At 42.7% G+C, this 13,251-nt stretch overlaps 1 protein-coding gene across 2 annotated transcripts in view; it reads left to right on the forward strand.

Moving 5' to 3' along the window:
* LOC132383391 (KH domain-containing, RNA-binding, signal transduction-associated protein 1-like) overlaps positions 1 to 13,251 on the forward strand; it is a 71,844-nt gene that overhangs the window by 29,394 nt on the left and 29,199 nt on the right. Inside the window, exon 11 of one of the 2 annotated variants that reach the window (XR_009508651.1) lies at positions 12,707 to 13,242. The exons of the other annotated variant lie outside the window; for it this stretch is intronic. The gene's annotated coding sequence lies outside the window, so the exon portion shown is untranslated. Of the gene's footprint in view, positions 1 to 12,706; positions 13,243 to 13,251 lie in introns of those variants that run through there. 2 annotated transcript variants of the gene reach the window in all.

Below are 13,251 nucleotides of genomic sequence, written 5' to 3' on the forward strand. Positions count from 1 at the left end.
TTTGGGGTAGTTTGGATAGGAATATGGATGGTAGGACTAGTCCAAGTGCAAATTGATGGGTCTAGGCAGTTTGCAAGGTTTGGTACTGACTAGATGGGCTGAAGGGCCTGTTGCAGTGCTGTGCTGTTTTATAATTCTACCCACAATTCCACCATCCTTTATGCCATCTGCAAACCTACCAACCCACCCTATCACTTCCACACCCAAGTAATTTACAAAAATCAGGAAGAGCGGGGGTCATTGAACAGAACACTATTGGTCACTGAGCTCCAAGCAGAATACTCTCCATTCACTACCACTATCTGCCTTCTATGAGCAAACCGATTCTGAATCCACACAACCAATTTTCCTGGGATCCAGTGCCTACTGACTTTCAGAATAAGCACACCATGGGGATCCTTTATCAAATAGGACACAGAACCTAGAACAGTACAACATTGGAACAAACCAGCTGGAAAGTAAATCAAAACACCCAAAAAAGTAATCTGTCCCACCTACACAATGCCCATATCTGTCCATTTTCCTCACATCTATGTGCCTTTCTGTGCCTCTTAACAATCTCTAATGTATTTATCTCTACCACCATACCAGACAATGCATCCCAGGCATCCACCACTCTCGGAGTAAAATAACTTGTTCCTCGCATCCCCTTTTGATCTTTCCCTCTCTCACCTTCAATTTATGCCCTCTGGTATTTTGACATTTCTATCCTGGGAAACAGATGCTCCCTATCTTCTCTTATTCTTATCTATGCCACTTATAAGCTATCAGATCTCCCTTCAGCCTCTGCTACTCCAAAGAAAACAACCCAAGTTTGTCCAGCCTCTCATGATAGTACATGCCTCCTAAACCAGGCAGCAGCAACATCCTGGAAAAGCTCTTCTGCACCTTCGGCAAGTGAGGCCATCAGAATTGTATGCAGTACTTCAGATGTTACCAAACTAGAGATTTTATAACATTACATATACACCACATCCACTGCTCTACCTTCATGAATGTCATTTGCCACATCCTCAATATATTCAGGCTTTTGAAGCATGACCTGCTTCTCACAAACCTATCCTGACTACCCCTGATCACACAGTGCTTCTGCAAATACTCGCAAGTCCTGTCGCTACAGTTTGTCTACAGTAATTTGCCCATCACTAAGGTAAGACTCACAGGTCTATAATTCCCAGGGTTATCCCTACTCCCTTTCTTGAACAAAGCAATAACATTTGATGTGCACTTATCTGGAACTACTCCAGTGGCCAGTAGTGGAAGGTAACTTTTTAGTGGGTGAAAAAAGATGCAGAGAAAAAATTGTACAGCAAATTTTGCCATGGTATTTCAGCAATTTGGCTGATGTAACTACGAGGGGTGATTGATAAGTTCGTGGCCTAAGATAGAATGCAATGAGTTATACAGCTCTTGTTACATGCATATGCAGTTCAACTCAGTGATTTTATGCAAAAATTTGAAGTTAATAACATCTCTTTCTACCATAGGCCATGAACTTATCAATCACCCTTGCTGTGGACATTTTCTGGAGGTCCAAGATCCATATGCTCCTTGACCACTGGACTAAATGTGTAAATGTAGGAGGGGACTATGTAAATGTAGATTTTCTAAAATTGACTCCTACCTTAGGCCATGAACTTATCCATCACCCCTTGTATAATTCAAGGTTGAATTGATTTCAATAGCTGCAATTGTTACTTATTTTGACCTTTTCAAAACAAGGCTCTTTGGGGAAAAGTTGTGATTTGTACCTTTCTGAGTTGAGCCTCGCAATGTCACATGATAATTTCTAGCTGTTATCTGTTTGCATTCAGTGATGCAGGATCCACCCCTACCATTCTAGAATGTCAGCACAAACAAGCAGCAACTTATAAAGTTTGATACACATGCTGTTCGTTGATGTGCCACAGAGTTTGCAACAATGTTCATTTCCTATTCATGTGGCTTTTTGAGTTGGAACACTGTAATTCAATTAATTCATTCTGAGAGTTACTGTGGAAAGTTTTGCTTATGTCAAGGCTTAGGTGGCATATAAGTTAAAAGTATAAGGTGGCATATATTATCGAAGTATGTATGCCAAATAAGACCTTGAGATTCATTTTCTTGCAGGCAGCCACAAGACAAAGAAACTAGAATGCGTGAAAAAAAATCCACACAACAAAGTCAGTGAAGCATCCAATGTATGAAGAAAAGAACAAATCATGCAATCTTTAAAAAGTAAACAAATAATACACTGAGTGTGAACTACAGAATCATGGAAAATGAGTCCATAGCCATGAAGGTAGTTGAGCACTGAGTCTGTTGTGGATGGCTGCAGTCCATTTAGCGCTAAGTCTCACAGAGTAATGAGCTGAACAACGGTTCATCATTTGTCGTCGACCCCAATACCTTAATTTTTTTTAACCTGCCTCAGCTAAAATTCAGTTTGCTGTTAGCTCTTGGGCCCGGGCCCCGCCACTTCAACCCAGCCCCGAGTCTGCTCCAGCAAAGGCCTTCGTGGCCATACCTGCATTTCTCAACAGTGCAGGTCACTGAATCCTTCAGGATACCACCAAAAACGCTAGGTCTTGCAGATGGTTCAAAAGCACAAATCCCAAAGGGAAGTTACAGGTTGAAGATGCACTAATCATAGTCGTGAAAAAGTATATTTAGTGGAATAGATACTGAAATCTAAATAAGTTAAACTTAGTGCTGGGTGTGGAGTGATGTTCATATGTTGCACGTGTGAGCATTTCAGTTCAAATGAGGAGCAGTCTGCTGAAGAAACAATAGGTCAAGCAGCTTTGATGGGAGGGAACAGAACAGTGGGAGGGATATGGTCCAGGTGCAGGTCAGTGGGACTAGGCAGAAAAATGGTTTGGCACAGCCAAGAAGAGCCAAAAGGCCAGTTTCTGTGCTGTAATGTTCTATGGTTCTAATTGTCAACATTAATTCCTTCTCTCCCACAGTTGCTGCTTGAACTGCTAAAGTGTTCCAGTAAATTTTATATCTCCAGATTCTGACATCTACTTCTGCATCACTTTCTTAAACTATAAGACATAGGAGCAGAACTAGGCCATTTGCTTCTGCCCTGCCATTCTATCACTGCTGATTTATTACCCCTCTCAACCCCATTTGCCTGCCTTTTCACCATAACCTTTGATGTCCTGATTAATCAAGAAGGTGTCAGCCTCCAACTTTATACCCAGTGCCTTGACCTGCATAACTATCTGTGGCGATGAATTCCACACATTCACCATCATCTGGCTGAAGAAGTTTTTCTTCATCTCTGTTGTAAATGGATGTCCCTCTGAGTCTGTGCACCCTGTGGTCCTAGAATCCCTCATTATAGGAAACATCCTCTCCACATCCATTCTAGCTAGGCCTTTCAATATTCATTAAGTTTCAGTGAGATTCCCCCTCATTCTTTTAAACTCCTGTGTGCAGTTCCTCGCTGCCAACATTATGTTTGGTAATTTCAAAACATTAAACTGATTCAAAGGAAGACACAGGAGTCCAGTAAATCATGTCTAATTTTGTGCTTACTTTAAACCAGATGCCCGTGTGTCAAATGCTAACGTGTGACATATGCAATTCACGTTATAACAACCCCCAATGAGTTATTTCAGCAAACACGAATGCTTAATTATTGTATCATTCAAAATTTACTGAAATATTAAATACACAACATACTTTAAACTCAATGCAGAATGCGTCTCTACTATATTCAGACATCCATATGATAGTAATTTTAAGTTGTCCCATTCAGGCCTAGAGATTTAATCACTGTGGGGGGTTTTGTAGGATAAACACTATTCCTGACAAGTGGGATCTCTCTACTTGGCAGATGACACTTGTGGCCATGAAACAATATCAGGTTCAGGGGTCGTCTTTACGTTGGTTGTAGGAGTTGACTCTGGGACTACTGGAAGTGGTTCTGATAGTCCGTGAACCAGTAGGTTTGGTCAGTACCATCTGAGGGGAATAATGCTCTTAGTGATTTTTAGCAAGGTATACATCTCTAGAGTTAGAAAATACGTGATAGCATTGCACCAGTGGTAGTTTTGTGTGCTATCGTGCATTTTATAACACTACCCTAAAATAAGCATTTCTGAAAAGTGGCCAATATAAAGTACAACATATATATTCAACCTAGTGGTATTTTGTCATCAGTGATCCCTCAACATTGAAAACTCGTTGGTGGCACTCCCAGTTACAGTGCCCAACTTCAGTAGAGTGAATAATTTCATTTTTATAAAAATATTTGTTCTTTATTTTGGAGATGGGGTGACCCACTTCCTAGCGCACTTGAACCGGCTCACAAATAGCCAGTGCACCGGCATAAAGGCCAGTCCCAAAAGGGTGCCAGGTCTGCTTCACCAACAAAGGGAAAAGCCCGTGCGGGACTGTGAATACGTGCCCCCTACAGCATCCACGCGTGGGACAGGACTGTGAATACGTGCCCCCTACAGCATCCACGCGTGGGACAGGACTGTGAATACGTGCCTCCTACAGCATCCACGTCTGGGGAGGGTGGGATCAGGGAGGCTTTAAAGCGAGGCCACGAAGTTTGAATAAAATCTTTTTTTAACTGCAGTTTACCGACTCTGTCGTTATTTCAGTGCTGCATGTAGCACACCGCTACAATTGGTGACCCCGACGGCCCAAACGATATTTGGACCGGAGATGAACGACGCCGCATCTGTTCATGCGGTTTCGTTGAAACTGCCAAGCTTCTGGACTCTGCGACCTCACCTATGGTTCCAGCAAGCAGAAGCCCAATTCCACGTTCGGCAGATAACCTCAGAGGACACACGTTACTACTACGTGGTGAGCTCCCTCGACCAGGAAACAGCAGCCCAGGTTGAGGAGTTCATATAGCACACCGCTACAGAGAAGTAAATAAAAGCCCTAGGACACATATAATCACCTAGATTTGTAGAGAATCTATTCAGGAATTCAAATAAGTAATCACTTTTTGTATATATTCTGTATTAATTACAGGACAGCAGAAAATGTTACCCTCCCCCCCCCCCCCCCCCCCAAAAGGTTAAAAGATCTCATTTGGAGAGATTTATGGAGTTTTATCAATGTCATGATATTTTCCATATGTATCAAATCAAACCAATCTTAAGCTTTTGTCATAGAGTAAAGAATTACAGTACAATAATTCAAATGCGGGGTTCCACACGACCATAACCTAGGCCCCATTTGGTTGTAAAATGAACATATTTAATCAAAGACTGCTTTCCGTGCTTTCATAACCTATTAATAATAATAATTTTCCAAGTCTTCCACGTCTTCATCGGAACTTTCCACACCTCTGAGGTGGATTCCTGGTTCTCTCAGTCTGCCACTCTACACATGTCAGTACACCTGAGGCCATTTGCAACATACATACATCCTGGGAGTGAACATTTTTTTGGACAGTTACAGGCCAGTAGATCCAGGACGGCATCAGGTGTTGGCTGGCCTTCCATCCAGTGCACCTCCAACTGTTCAGATTCCTCTTTTCTCTCCATCTTCCATCCTCTGCCAACAGGGCTTGGGTTTGGGTCCTTCTCCAAACATCTCCATATACCAGCCTAGTAGTTGGCTCGCTGTGCGTGTTTTGTTACGCAGTCTCTGCATGGTGGGAGTTGATGACTTTAGATTTCACTTTTTTTTTGGGCACAGAAAAGTTGATACCTGAGCTCATTGACCTTCGTGGCCAATGCTCTTGGGGCATACAGGAGACATGTAAATGCCTCCAGTTTGTCCATCAGTTCTGGGGAGGTCCCATTCCTGACCCAACTCTTAAGAATATGTCCTGAGTTTCCCTGTTGCTGGTCAGAAGTTTTAGGGCACTAGTCTTTGCCTGCAGAAGCGCTTACAGTGTCACATCCTGTATGTGTGCAACCCGATGAGAGACTTACAAACCTCTGTGCCAACAGTGACAGCAACCTTCCTGATGTCTGTGAGCCTTGTATGGGTTCTAGTGCCACACTTTTGGAACAATGGGGCCTCAATCTTGACACAAACTGCTAAAGACATCTATGTCTTCTGAGCAGATCACTACAGATTGGTATCTCTCTTGTGGCATAGGCAGCATGGAGAGGTAGGTGGCCACCTTCTTGTTGACACTGAAGAGCTGACACCTCACTGTCTTGAGATGTGATTCTGTAACATCTGTCATTCACAGTTGTATACAGAATCTTCTGTAACTTTGCTCTGTACTCTGCCTTCCTGCATTCATGGACTGTGGCTAATGAGACTATTTTTGTTACTGACTTTGGTCAGGAAGCTCCTCCACTGCCTCCTCGTCTGTGTGCGTGTGATATCTTGCAACTCATGACCAGTCTCTTCACCCCGTAGAGATCTTTCACTATTCTTGATAAGACTTCTCCTTGTACGTGTCGAACACAACATCTATTCTGCTACTCTGACTGCCTTCCCTCAGAGCCTTACACAGAATTGTGGCAACATCTCTGAAAGTAACTTGATCACCTTTCACTCTTTGGACCAAGTTCATTCCATCAACCACTGTAGCAGAGTTTCCTGGGCGTTGCTTTTCTACTGCTACATTTTTCTGCAAGGTAGTGGCTAAAGTAGCTTTATTTGTCTTTCACAACAACCCTTCTGGTGTGGACAGGGCTCAGGGCAATGGTCCAGGGGGATGAGAAAGGATATCCTCCATACGTAGACTGCACCCTTGTGCCATCACTATGTTGCGTCCAAACAAAGACCTGTCTGCTTTCAAGATGATTGCCTTCCCATTTGATTTCACTTCTCTCTTCTTACACATATCACAATGTTTTCAGCTTGTTGGCTTTCATTGGGTCATGGAATTTCTTTGCTGATGGGTCTTCCTCTAGTCAGGGGGTCAGCAACCCGCGGCTCTTTCATCTCTGTGCTGCGGCTCCCTGTGGCTTTGGAAAATTTGTGGCTTTACTGCAGAAAGCTGCTGACTTTTCCCTGCATCTTGCACCAAGAGGCACTGTGCGCTCAAACATTTCCTCCGGAATGCACAGAAGTAATGGATGTTGTCATTCAGATTGTCAATAAAATAATGGCAAAAAGTTTAAATCACCGTCAATTCCATTTGTTACTGGACGAGCTGGAAAGCGCACATTCTGATCTTCTGCTGCACAACAAAGTCCGGTGGCTGTCCAGAGGGGAGGTACTGAAACACTTTGTCGCGTGTCTGGAAGAAGTGAAAACTTTCCTGGGCAGCAAAGGGCTCACCTTTCCTGAGCTGGAACAGCCAGAGTGGCTAGAAAAGCTACACTTCATGGTAGACATGACAGCGCACCTGAACATGCTGAACACAGCTCTTCAGGGGAAAGGACGTACAGCCCTACACATGTTGGAGGATGTTTTGGCATTCGAGCGCAAGTTGACAGTGCTTGCCAGAGATTTACAGAAAGGCACATTGTCTCACTTGCCCCAATTTGAGAGAGTTCAAACAAGGTCACGACATGATAAATTCGGAGTATTTACATTCTGCAATCATCACAATGCAAACATCGTTTGGGAAACGCTTCTGTGAGTTCAGAGAGGAAAAACACACATTATCCTTCCCGGTCTCTCCCCTAAGCATCGATCCATCCCTACTGAATACGACTGCATTGGCAGGTGTGAGTCAACCTGATCTTGAGATGGAACTGGCCGACATAGCCGACAAAGACATATGGGTGTCCAAGTTGAGACGCTTGACAGCAGACTTTGAAGATGTTGCTCGTCAGAAGGCCGTTCTTGCTCAGAATCACAAATGGAGTGATATTGAAAACCTCCCAAAACCGGACAAACTTGTGTTCGAAACATGGAATGCTATCCCCGACATTTATGTAAACATTGAAAAGTATGCGCTTGGAGTCCTGTCGATCTTTGGATCCACATATGTATGTGAGCAGGTGTTCTCCAACATGAACTTTATTAAAAACAAACATCGCGCATGCCTCACAGATGACGGCTTGCGATCCTGAATAAAGATGAAGGTGACATCATACAGCCCTGATGTGCAGACGCACGCTGTGCGCTGAGATCCAGGAGCAGAAATCCCATTAACCAAGTATGATAGATATTTTAATTGCCTATTATTTTATGTATATTCGTATTTTTTCATTGTTCAGTGAAATAGTCCTTTTATTTTTCAGGTTAACAGCTGGCTGACGTTATTTTTGGTTTGCTGCTGGCGGAAAATTTAAGTTCGGCGTTTTTCATAAATACAAGAAGGACTCCAATAGACATTGAGTATTTTACTTAAAAGTAACCTTCAACCCAATGTCTTTTTTTTCGGAGTTCAAAATGTTTTTGTTGCATGCAGAAATGTAATTTCGTTTTCTCTGCAGGAGTTCATCGATTTCATAAATGCAACACATTATAGTTTGTTTATACATAGCAGAAAGGCAAAAAAAAACGTATGCAGTGTTATTTCATTTTAAATGTCAAACGGGTTTTGTGGCTCCCAGTGTTTTTTTTTCTGTGGGAAACGGGTCCAAATGGCTCTTTCAGTGGTAAAGGTTGCTGACCCCTGCTCTAGTCTCTCATCCTTGAAGGTTACATGGCATTGCTCACCAATCTCATGTGCCTTCATTAGGTCAGAGGCAATGTCCTTGGAGGCTGCATTTGCCATAGAGATGCTAGTGAGTTCCGGCTTCTCTGCAGATGGGCTGACCCATTCGCGTATGAGGCTAACCACTGCTGAAACTGCTTCCTCATCTTTCTGGATTCTTGGCCGCTGTAGCTCTGCGTGACAAAGCTCTGATTTGTTGCCTTGCACCATCTCTCTTAACTGTCCCAGGAAAGTACTGCAGTGCTCAGTTGTTACGTAGTAACGCTTGATAACTCCAGCGTTCAGGCTGAACCGTGATGTGCCTCCTGGAGTCTGTGGTTTGTTCACTGTAGCTTCAATAGCCTGGTCCACAGGGATCTGCCCAAAGGGATTTTTACTTGACAGCTGCAGTGAGATTTGGCTTGACTTGAAGGCCTCATACACAGAAGGACTCTTCTCTGGGAGGTTCATCATCAGAGCAAAGTAAGGGGACAGATACCTGGCATAATTCATCTTATCATAGGCAAAACACCATGGGATCATGGTTCTTATAAAATGGAGGTGCAACCTCTAGTCTCCCTCATGAGAGACGCGCAGAAGCCCAAGTACTATGTTCTCTACTGTGTCAATGTATGATATCTAGCTCTGCATTATTGTGATGGAGGTGATCCAGAAAGTCTGTCCACAGGGTTATCAGTTCAGCTAAGAGTGGACTTTGCAGCAGATTGTTCAACTACTGTTGGACATAAGAACTTCTGAAGCTTTCATAAGTTGAGGGGTAGAGTTTAAGAGTCGTGAGGTAATGATGCAGTCTCTATAAAACTCTGGTTAGGCCACACTTGGAGTATTGTGTCCAGTTGTGGTCACCTCACTATTGGAAGGATGTGGAAGCATTGGAATACATAATCAGAGATTAAGAGAGCCAGGGCTTTACTCTTTGGAGAGGAGGAGGGTGAGAGGAAACATGATAGAAGTATACAAGATATTAAGAGGAATAGATAGAGTGGACAGCCAACGTCTCTTCCCCTGGTGCTGATATTAAAACCAGTCCATCTTGGGATTGTCTGATTCTCTGGATCTGTTTGCCTTGCAATTGTCCTCACCAGATTCTCGCAGGCAAGACGAGCAGCTTTCTTGGTTTCCTGAACTCAGTGTTCCCTGGTTGGGTGAGTCTGTGGGCCCACACGTGCACCTGCTACATATACTTCCAGTTCTTTATCCTCAGTGGTGACTGATCTCTGCTTCAGTTCATTGCCCTGTACCACTATGCCATGACTCTATGTGATATACCCTTTCCAGTGAGAGCTTCCTCATCTCTGTTGATATTGTCCCATGCAAGATTGGTGAAGACATGAGGCTAAATGGAGGCTGGAAGTACAACTCTCTGGTTGGGAGTAAGATACCCCATGCCCAAGCCTGTTCAGTGTTTGGATGAGCTCAGTGTTACCCGTCAGTGTTTGGTGGTTTATGTTGACCACATGTCACAGCATATATTATGTCCTGACTAACTGACTGAACCAGAGTGGTGACCCTCTGTTTGAGTTTTGGATTCAGTGAGCAGTCCAACAAGAAGCTGCTCTAGTTGATCCTGTATGGAGGTATGAGAATATGCAAATGGTGATATACAAGAAATAACTGATACAGAACATGAAATCAGAAGTACATCTTATGTAATATATAGTCACTGTGTTGTCACTGCCAGTAATAGATGACATTTGTAGAGATGCTAATATTAACAATTTTCCTGAAAAACATACATTCCCACCAATTTTCAAAGACAAAGCGTCGATATAGAGAACCATCAGTTTGAAGTAGAAAGCTTTATTCTGTGCTATGTATAGTTTCGAAAAGCATTGAGTTAGAAATCAAGTGATAACACACAGAAAGCTACCACAGCTGCAATGCTATCACATATTTTCTAGCACTAGGGGTGTATACCTTGCCAAAAATCACAATAAGAATTATTCCCCCCACATGGTACCGGTGGCCCAAATTTGGGGTCCTGGCTCATGAACTATGACAGCTATGGCCGCTTTTCTTCTCTTAACAACGGACTCTGCTCTCTTCAACTGATTGACGTGTCCTCTCCAGATGATATCGGCACCTGATGCATGAGGGAAAATAAAACAAATCATGCAAACAACTGAAGCGAACAACAACATTCTAAACCGAGATTGAGCCCTCAGATACCCGGGAGTAGGCCCAAAGCCTTTGCTTATCGTGTCATGTCGCAGCCACTGCTACCAAGTAATTAGTGACCAGAAAGGAAGGGTCTGGAAAATTCCATGATATCTTCAAGCCAACACTTGCATTTTGGCCACGTTTAACTAACTAGTATGTAGCTCTTCTCAGCATGGGTAGTATAACAACTCTCAATCCCCACTTAAGGCAACCACCGTCCAGGGCAAGTTACCTATAAAATTCAGTGTGCACAGGTTGTCACTAAGCAACGGACTACTCAGTACAAGATTTTTGTGCACACTGGTCATTACAAATTAGAGGGAATTTTGCTTGAAACATGTTTGCCCCAAACCAGACTCAAGGCCTCTTGTCAATCTGCATAATTTTTTCTCTGCAGCAATAAGGGAACATGATGCAAATTCTATGGGGTGTTCATTTCCATCACTTACGTGGTATGACTGCACCTAAACCATAAGGTGAGGTGGCACAGGCAAGTTTCACTGGGCGATGTGGATCATGATGTGTCAGTACAGTGTCTGATGTCACCATTTCCTTTACATTTTTGAAAGCCATCTCATGCTGCTTTGTGCGTGGCCAGTTCTTCACAATGTGTAGTAATGAGTTCAAGAACAGTAGCCAGGTTTGGCAGGAACCTGTTAAAATAGTTGACAAATCCTAAAAAGGACCACAACTATGTCATGCCTTGTAGCCTTGGGGTATCAACCACTGTTTATATTTTCTTAGCACATTTGTATAGTCCTTGTGCATTAATTATGTTACCACAGTAAGTCAGAATCAGGTTTATTATCAGCATGTGACGTGAAGCTTGTTAACTTAGCAGCAGCAGTTCAATGCAATACATAATCTAGCAGGGAAATAATAAAAACAAACAAATCAATTACAGATATCGAAAAGATTTTTTTTAAATGTGCAAAAACAAATACTGCATATTTTTAAAAAAGTGAGATAGTGTACAAAGCTTAAACGTCCATTTAGGAATTGGATGGCAGGGGGAAGAAGCTGTACCTCTATTGCTGAGTGTGTGGTTTCAGGCTTCCGTAACTTCTGCCTGATGGTAACAGTGAGAAAAGGGCATGCCCTGGGTGCTGGAGGTCCTTAATAATGGACGCTGCCTTTCTGAGACACCGCTCCCTGAAGATATCCTGGGTACTTTGTAGGCTAGTACCCAAGATGGAGTTGACTAGATTTACAACCTTCTGCAGCTTCTTTTTGGTCCTGTGCTGTAGCCCTTTATACCAGACAGTGATGTCGCCTGTCAGAATGCTCTCCACAGTACAGCTATGGAAGTTTTTGAGTATATTTAACTCCTAATAAAGTATAGCCACCTTCTAGCCTTCTGTATAACTACATTGATATGTTGATGCTTGGTTTAAAGAATGCACATTTAGCGCATTGTGCTCAAAACCCATAACACTGGACAACAAAGATTTTGCTTTCTGAATACCTTTAGGTGTATCTTACAAATTTTGAGCTACTGATCATGAAAATCACCATGAAATTTCCCTATTACGCACCATTTTTTGAAATCACTTATGTTTATTATTTCAATTCGTAATTCAAGTCAATTAAAATATTGCCTACAATGTAAGCTGGGAAGTTTCCTATCTTCTTAGGCAGCACGGCTACTGCATGGCAGGACAGGTTTCAGTAATTATTGGGTTCAGGGCTGTAAGGATAGAATTTGCTATCACCAGACACAAAAACTTCTGTGAAGGATTTTGATATTTGAGTCAGATGCTTCCCAGAATAACTGATGCCAAGATTAAGGAAAGTGTTTTTGTTGGTCCACAAATCAAACAGGTCATCAATGACAGGCAATTTGAAGTGAGATTGTAGAAATCACATGGAAGGCATTCAAGGAAGTTGTTGAAAATTTTCTCTCCATCTACAGATCACCAAACTACATGCAGCTGGTTGAAAGCGTGCTTCAAGCATATAAAAGCATGAAATACAACGTATCACTAAAGATTCATTTTCTGCATTCCCATTTAGACTTCTTCCCTGCAAATCTTGGTGCTGTTAGTGACGAGCATGGTGAAAGGTTTCAACAGGACATTGCGGTCAACTGGAATCCATCAATGCTGGCAAATTATTGTTGGACACTTAAGCGAGAAGCCTCAGACGCTGAGGCTATGTGCACACTAGACCGGATAATTTTGAAAACGCCTGTTTCAAGTAAAAACGATAGGCATCCACACTAAGTGTTTTTGAAAATACCTACGTCCACATTAAAATGGGTATTTGGGCAAATCTCCTACTGGGCATGTGCAGGACACATCTACAGAAAACAAGCAACATGTTTGGTTTCAAATCTCGCAGTGAAAGTGTGCGTTTGTGCAGTTATAAACTAGAGAAACTTAAAATGAAGTTGACAAATGACGGACAGCTGTTGGCTGTCACGCGGGAGGACTTAAAACAAAAAAAACAGGTACTGGAGCGTATGGAGGTAATGGACAGGGAGTTCATGACAGTATGACCCGGCTGATGAACGTTGCAAAACTGACCAACTCTTTTGCATTAATAAAGCACCTTGTTAA

The sequence above is a fragment of the Hypanus sabinus genome, chromosome 30 (genome assembly GCF_030144855.1).
Source record: "Hypanus sabinus isolate sHypSab1 chromosome 30, sHypSab1.hap1, whole genome shotgun sequence".
NCBI lineage: Eukaryota > Metazoa > Chordata > Chondrichthyes > Myliobatiformes > Dasyatidae > Hypanus > Hypanus sabinus.